Consider the following 8,103-nt stretch of genomic DNA (forward strand, 5'->3'; position numbering starts at 1 on the left):
GGGGAAAAACAAACAAACAAAAACAATGGCAGGAAGATAAAGGAGAAATAGATCTTGACCTGTGTCTGGCTAACGTTTTAGCACTTTATTGTTAAATGTTATCTAAATTTTGTCAGAGAATTGCTGGATTCATTCTATTTTATTTATTTTTTTTTTTTTTCCTCACATGAAACAAGTTAAACATTCCCACTGTTTTGATTGGAAAATGAATGACAGCTGAGGAGTACACTATTTATCTCAGTCTTGACAATGAAATAAAGTAGAAGTAAAAAGGCGCTAAATATGGATTGCTAAGGACTTACAAGTAGAATAAGTTGTGATTACAAAATTATCTGGTTGGAGTAGGCAGACAAAACTAGAAAAGTGTTCTTAGGGTTCTAATGCTTCCAAAACATGAAGAAGTTCATATTTCATAACTGAGGATTTTCTGAGTTCTACAGTTTCTGGATATCTCATTTCATATAGAATAAGGTTGAGATGGAGACTTACGAAATGTAGAGCCATGTAAAAAAAGTTGGCGTTGTTTTGGATTGCCATGTTAAAACACTACTGAGAAGGATCAGTAAGGTTTTGGAGCGAGAAAACATAATTGTGCACACACTAAATCAGGTACTAGATTGTCCACCATGAATGAATTTAAACTGGAGTTAAATTGTGAGATACTTAAAACCAGCATGGTAGTTGCGTGTTCTAGATGCTAGGTATAGATAATTTAAAAAAATATTGTTTTCTCTTAAACCAAGTGGTTTTTATTTGGGAATACTGATGTTTTCACATAGATAAGCAGGAAGGTTGGAGTAGTTTTCACACTAAATTTTAATATCTTGCATCTAAGATCTAATTATGGTTATCTTGTAGTGACACAGCTTGAAGAAATAATTAGTTGTGAATGATAGGCACCAATTAGGCTTTTAATTTGGATCCTAACAATCCCTCCGAAGAGTTATTTTTGTCTTTTTGAATACATGCAGAGGACTGAAAATTTCAAGTTTCTTAAAGAGATACAGAGCAGGAAAAAAAAAATAAAAATATTACTGTTTAGTTCCAAAACCTTTAAATAAAAGAATTATATGCAAAGAAAATACATAGATACATGAGTTTTATGAAGCATTTACATTTTCGTAAATTACTTTGGTGTTTAGAGTGTTGGAATGAGATGATATGTAAGGGCCCCTCCAACCTAAGCCATTCTATGATCCCATGGATGTAGGGCTAGGAGCTGTTTTGAGCAAGTTTGCTGACAATACGAAACTGGGAGGAGCTGATGACAAGGATGGGGAGGCGTTGCAGAGAGATGTAGACAAAATATAGAGCTGGGCAATCACCATTTGCATGAAGTTGAAGAAGAGCAAGTGCCTGATTCTGCATCTGGGAAGGGGCAATCCTTGTTATGCATGCAGACTGCAGGATAAGATGCCGGAGAACAGCCCTGCTGAAAGAGATCCAGGGGGCCTGGTCAACAGCAAATTGAAAATAAGCCAGCAGTGTGCCCTGGTAGCCAGGAAGGCAGTCATATCTTGGGCATAGCACTGCCAGCTAGCTGAGGGAAGTGACTGTTCCACTCTGCGCTTCACTAGCATGGCCTCAGCTCAAGCACTGTGTTCAATTTTGAGTGCCATAGAGGGTCCCCTGGTTTGTTCAGCATGAAGAAGAGGAGGCTGAGGAAAGACCTCATTGTGGCCTAGGGCTTCCTCATGAGGGGGAATAGAAGAGCAGGCACTGATTTCTGCTCTCTGGTGACAGAGGAGGGTCAGACTGGGAAGGGGTCCTCATGGATCCCTTCCAACTTGGGACATTCTATGACAGTGAAGGCAAGAGTGTCTCCATAGGTGTCTGCGTGTATCTGAGGCCTTCTAAAGGTAAGCAATCTTTCTTCCATTTCTGTGTACCTGGCTGCTGCATTTGGGCTTGTTCTCATTTGTTGTAGCTAGGGACTTTGCTATCCTGCTATTATCACTGTACTTTCTATCACACTGTAGTGTTAAAATAGGCATTGGGAAGCGTATTTTGAGTCTGTTGTGTGTTTTATGTGCTGATACCTTGCAGTACTGGCATGGTCTGTGTCAACAGCCAGCTATCTTTACTGTGTGTGGAAAAATAGTAATGAAAAAAGAATTCTTTTTTTTTCTGGAAAAAGCAGCTTTGTAGTCTTTCCATATACTTTCTCAGGTTGACCTCTCAGTATGTATGTACTTTTTAAATACAGTTGTAGCATCTGTACGAATCTTGCAGCAAATTTAGACAAAGGAGATATAGAACTCACTCTGCATTATCTATGAACATGAAGACAAAATATCAGCATTCTGTGCAAAATTTGCAGTTTCTGTTTTTTGTCTGGTTACTTCTCATTAGTGTGCTGAAAGTTGTCAACTTGATCTCAGAATATTCTGTACTGAAGAAATAGAGGGGGAGATTAACATGGTTTCAGGGTGACATTCAGTCAATTCGACTTCCATTTTCAAATATTTCATTATGGAAATGAATATTTACCTTAGAAAATGTTCTTAATAGAAAAATGTAACAAGTGGACCATGCCCAGTTTTAAACATTGTTTCACTGATCTGGAATTCAAGTGAATATTTTAAACTGTGGTGATTTTTGTTCTACTCGGAGAGTTATCTATTTAATTTTTCTTATCAGTTATCCTTGTGATGCAGTCACACTGACCTCTGGTTATAAGATGTGCTCCCTCTGATGCACACATGCCATGTGAACCTTTACATTTTTTGGTAGGAATCCCAATTTAGAGCATTCATTGCCTCATAGCGTTACCTATGGCTAAATGTAAATCTGTGTAGTTTTAAGGATGCAGCTACAAGAGAAACTTCTGCTTTGCCTGGAGGAGTTTTTAAATGCCTGTGTTCTTGCCCCAGGTGTCAGTTCTGATGGAGCCAGAGGCTTCTCTAGTGCAGCTAGAAATGTCTTGCATGTTTTCCACTAGGTGGAGAGATAAATGTGTTACTGTTTCTACTGTCCCAATGATCTGAAAGGAAGCAAACACATTTCTGCTCTCACACTGAGATTAAACTCCGTTTATCCTTTGGAAATAAAAGAAGAACAGAATAACAAGCCTCTTAAATGTAATAAAAAATTCCTGCTCACACAGAACTCTGCATCAGTGTTTGTCCTTAAGATTTATCATGCAGATAAACTAGTGAAATGTGCCTGAGTTGGGTGGAAAAAAAAAATACAAATGTGTAAAATGAGTCTGAGGTAGGTACTGAATGCAAAAAGTTTTTCTTGAAAACTCAGCTGAGGTTGTTGTGGTTTAACACAACAGGCAGCCAAGAGCCACACAGTTGTTAGCTCACTGCACCTGAGGCTGAGATAAGGGCAGTTTTGTAGGACAGGAAAGGAAGGGAAAATAACAGTGATAAAAGAATACACAAAAAAGCAAGTGATGTCTAGCCAGTTTCTGAGCAGCAGCAGTCCCCAGCCAGCTCCCCCCAGTTTCACTGTTCAGAATAGCTTCCTTTCTAGCAGTATGAAAAGCTGAGAAGTCTGTGATTTACTGTAAGCACTGCTCAGCAGCAGCTAACACATTGTTGTGTTATCAGCATCATTCTCATCCTAGCTCCAAAGCCCAGCACCATTACCAGCTACGAAGAAGGTTAACTCTGTTTCGGCTGAAACCAGGACGTAGTTTTACGAATGTGAACTTACACAAGTAACTGGTACTTCAGTGCTGCAAGGATTAAATGCCTATTGCAGAATTTCAGTTACAGCTGTTAGAGATCAGTTGTCTGAGAGCAAGCAGTTTTCCATATATAAATGGTGTTCTCAGCATAAGGTTCCAATGAAGATTGGCGCGTTAAGAACAAAAGTGAAATTATTCTTAATAATTAAAGACAACCACAACAACACTTCCAAAAATTATTTAAGAATCTTTAGTAGAAAAACACACTTTTTTTTTTTTAAACATGCTTGACTGAGGTGATTTAATGCCTTTCTTTTCTACATCTGGATAAACACCACCACCTGATCTAGATTTAGATAAAGCTATTTGGACTTAATCAAATTGAGTCAATTTCTTGGATCAGGATTCTCAGTCAGAATCCTTGTTACTTGGCTGCTATTCCACAGGGTAACTCTTGCAGAAATCTTCCCCAGGAATCCATCTCTTAGTAGAAATGCTGGAAGATTTCTCAGCCTCTCTGAATGCAAACTGAGGAGGTAACACTGCCTATAATTCAAGGGAGTTCCTCTTACTGGAGCTGTTTAGGGCACTTCCCTTAAAAGTTGTGTAATGAAGAAACAGTTTCAGAAAAATTGGCCCTAATTACGTTGCAAGATTTGAGATGCATGTGAGTTGTTTGCTTTTCATGGTGTGTAATTTACTTGTCTTGATAGGCTGAGCAGTTGGCATCTGTACCAGCTCAGCAGCCCGAGATGATGCAAGGGTCTATACCATGAAGCCAGCAAGGTTATTGCCCTCTCTTGGGGAAATACCTCACTGTCCAGATACAGCTGTTCTGGATCTTAAGATTCTGCCAAGGAATAAACGTCCATTTTTGTGATGTTAAGCTTTGTATTACTGCCACAGTGTAGGCTGGGAATACCTTCCCTTTGCTATGCTGAGGCCTGTGATGGAACAAGAAAAGCCCCATAGCTCATTAATATAATCTAGTAAGTAAACGTACTGTGCGCTTTGTTTTCTTTGAAGGCAATATCAATGCTACTGAAAGCTTCCTTAACCTATTCGCTATGTTGAACTGATTACTAAACAGAGGCACAATATTGAAATAGCTGTTTTTAAAAGAAACTTGTAATCAGAAAGTAAATAATCAGACCTGCCAAAAAGGCATAAAAAAGAAGTGACCAGACTTCAGAGCAAGCAGAGGCACTGGGCAGAGCATGTGTTGGGAGAAAGGGGAAGGGTGAGCACAAAATGACATAACGTTACACTGTCCTATTCTCATGACCATAGCCAAGCATCTTCTTTAAGGGCTGCTGAGTTGCAGGACTGTCAGTGGAAGGTGCAGGTGTTTTTGTTAGTCTATGTTTGGGTACCTGGGGAGCCATCAGCCCTCATTGCTCCTGCCCTTGTCTGGGACGAACCCCCACCCACCCAGCCTGTGCCCATTGTGGAGTCCCAGTGCCCAGCCTTGTCCCTGTGCTGCTGTATGGATTGACCACACACCTGGCTTGTTTCTGAGCTAACACCTGGTAATTACAGGACCACCAGTGGGACCTGCTGCTATTACTGCCCAGCTCTGCTGTGGGATTTCATAAGTACTTAAAACATCTGTGCCTTAAACTTATACTTTAAGTAATTTTAAGTAACCTCTTTTTTTCTCTCAAGTAACTAAATAAAACTAGCATTTCTCAGTACTGATGTAGTGCAGGAGGTTTTGTTCCCTTGTCTGAAGAGTAGCTAGTTTTTAATAAAGATTGTTTTCTTCCCATAACTAACAGAGGCTTTTAAAATTGATTTTATTCTAAAGTGTGTTAGGACTGGAGAGTTGAATATTATCTAATAGTCTAACATACATGCTAGTTCATAGAAAGCAAGGTGGATTATGTACTTTTTTATGTATTCATGTGCAAAACTGGGCAATGCACCTGAGAGGACAAAAGGGCAGGCAAAGCAGTTCTTGGACACAGTTAGCAGTTTCCAGAGCTCAATAAAAATTTACTGAATGGAAGACAATGAAAATATCATGCACTACTGCCTTTGACATGAGTGAGATGAAAATATTAAAAAAATTAAAGGAGACGAAAAAGAAGGCGAAGTTTAAAATACACTTCCAACTCATTAGGTTGTTGTTGTAGAGTTGATATGCATCTCCCGTGAAAATCACATCCTAAAAGCAGTTCTACTTGGGGTGCTGCCTACGGATTTGTGTTCATCAGGCATCCATGCTCAAATTGGGGTTCATGTTCTATTCCTGGTCATGGTAATCCTGGGATGAGAGATAATTGAGGTTCTGGTACATACAGTACTCCAGTAAGAATGTAAAATTTAACTAATAGAAGTGGTGTAGAAACTATTTAATTTTGGAATGCTGCAATAAATTAACAGGTAGGCTACTGGCCTAGGATGAAAAGATTAACTCACTGCCTTCTCCTGAAGAGGTCAGATGGAAAGAAAACCCATCCAGTTCCAACCCTCTGCTATGGGTAGGGCTGCCTCCCTGTTCATTTGTCTGTCCACCTGTGAGATCTGAGAGTGCTAAGAGAAATTTCCTGCATACAGAGCAACCCATGAAGTCTCCAGCCTTTACTGCAGAAGAAGTGGTAATAGTGAAAAGATTGAAGTTTTCCATGCTGCCCTCTGTATAAATCCCTTCACTGGGGCACAAGTTACTACGACTAGAACAGATTTCTGCACCTTCATCTGCATTTGCTTTTTACTATTTGTCAATTCTTTCAATTTACTTGACCTGATCCAACACATCTCCAAGGTGACTCTGGGAAAAGAACTGAAAGTACCTAGAAAGTTAGTTTAAACTCATCAAGGTATTTGCACTTCAAGATGGCTGTCTCTCAGACCAAGTATTTGCTCTGACTTTCATTCTAGTTAGACATGACCTTTTGAACACCTGATGATATTCATCATTCATCATAATTAGCTAAGTGACTGGCAATTATTAGCCTGGAATGACAGCAGCATATTACAATAAAGCACAAGTCTTAGAATGTGTGGGGTTTCTCTCACAATTAGAATTTAAATCACTGTTTAAAAAAAATTGCATTTCATTTTCATTTTAATTCTTAAATCCATTAGTGCTGATTTTCTTCTATGTTAAGACATGGAATAACACAGACATTTCTCAGCTTTGCAGCTACAGATGCTTTATTCTCTTTTCTGAGACACTGACAAAGGAGTCACATAAATGATCTTGTTTGCAATCCAGGCCTTTCTTCAAGTTCTAAGAAGGAAAGCCTCTGAAAACTGCCTTTATCTACGACTGGTTTGAAATACAGAATAGGTGGCCTTGTTTGGTGTGGCCTCGTGAGCTGGAGATAGACAACTTCTATTTGAATTTATGGATAGAGGAAATAGCCACAGAGCCATCCAGAAATGGTAAAACAAATAATAAATAAAGTTTCTTAGGCACACAAAGGTCTCATCAAAAGAGATCAAAGAGATAAAGCCTTGGCTTCCTTTCTGATGGAAAATTAAACCTAAACAGGAGGGAGAGTTCAAGTCTACAAGTAGGAACTAACTCCTCCACTTTATCTTGCTTCGTGTGGGTACAAAAAAGGGAGAATGCTGTAGGACGTTTCGCTTTTTCCTTCTGAAACAAATACGTTACACAAGCTTAAAAAAAAAAAAAACAGAAGAAACGTGGAGCATTTTTTAAATAAAAGGACTGTATAATCAATGGATATCAAGATGTTACAATCACAATATAAACAAGAGAGTTAGGCAAAGTGGACTATGATAACAAGAAAGAATAAATGGAAAACTTACCCTTATGCTGGACTCACCACAAAATACCAGAAGGAGGGATCTCCAGATGAGATCCTTCCCCACTGGTAGCCAGCTCTTAAATAGGTCTAGGAGGGCTGGAGCCTGGCTCCACCCCTTCTGGCAGCGCAGGAGAATTGCCTTCACCTGTGCTCCTCTGGCTGACTCATGGCTCGCCTCAGGTGATCAATCAGAGGTTCAGGCCGTGCCTCAGCAGTGCCCATACAAGGACACCTAAGTGCAGCGTGTTTAAGAATTAGCGTACCAGGACAAGCAATGCGAAATTCAAGTTTTTTGATGTGCAGAGGTTGTAAGGAAACAAAGTAGTATCTCTCAAGTATCAGCTATCTCATCCTTTCTACCATACTGATACCAGCTTTGTGTGCAAGATGACGAACTTAAAATTCTTGTGTTTCTTGAGGCTAGATCTTATTTTCATTTACACACGTGTCCCAGGAGTCACCACATTGAAAATGAATTTTACACTTCTATGCTGTTTGCTAGGTACAGTCCTCAGATTTCTACGTGAAGAGAAAGAGGTCCATAAATACTTGGAAAAAGTGGAAACATGGTTCATCACATTTCATTAGCAATCAACTTTTGTTTGAGGAAACCAAGGGTCCTAGATAGAGTCAGTAATTGCTTAAGGATGAAGGAGCCTTTAGGACTGTGCTGGTTTAACCACACAG

The sequence above is a fragment of the Centrocercus urophasianus genome, unplaced genomic scaffold (assembly GCF_019232065.1).
Source record: "Centrocercus urophasianus isolate 14NV4802_14NV808 unplaced genomic scaffold, USGS_Curo_1.0 seq_11, whole genome shotgun sequence".
Taxonomy (NCBI): domain Eukaryota; kingdom Metazoa; phylum Chordata; class Aves; order Galliformes; family Phasianidae; genus Centrocercus; species Centrocercus urophasianus.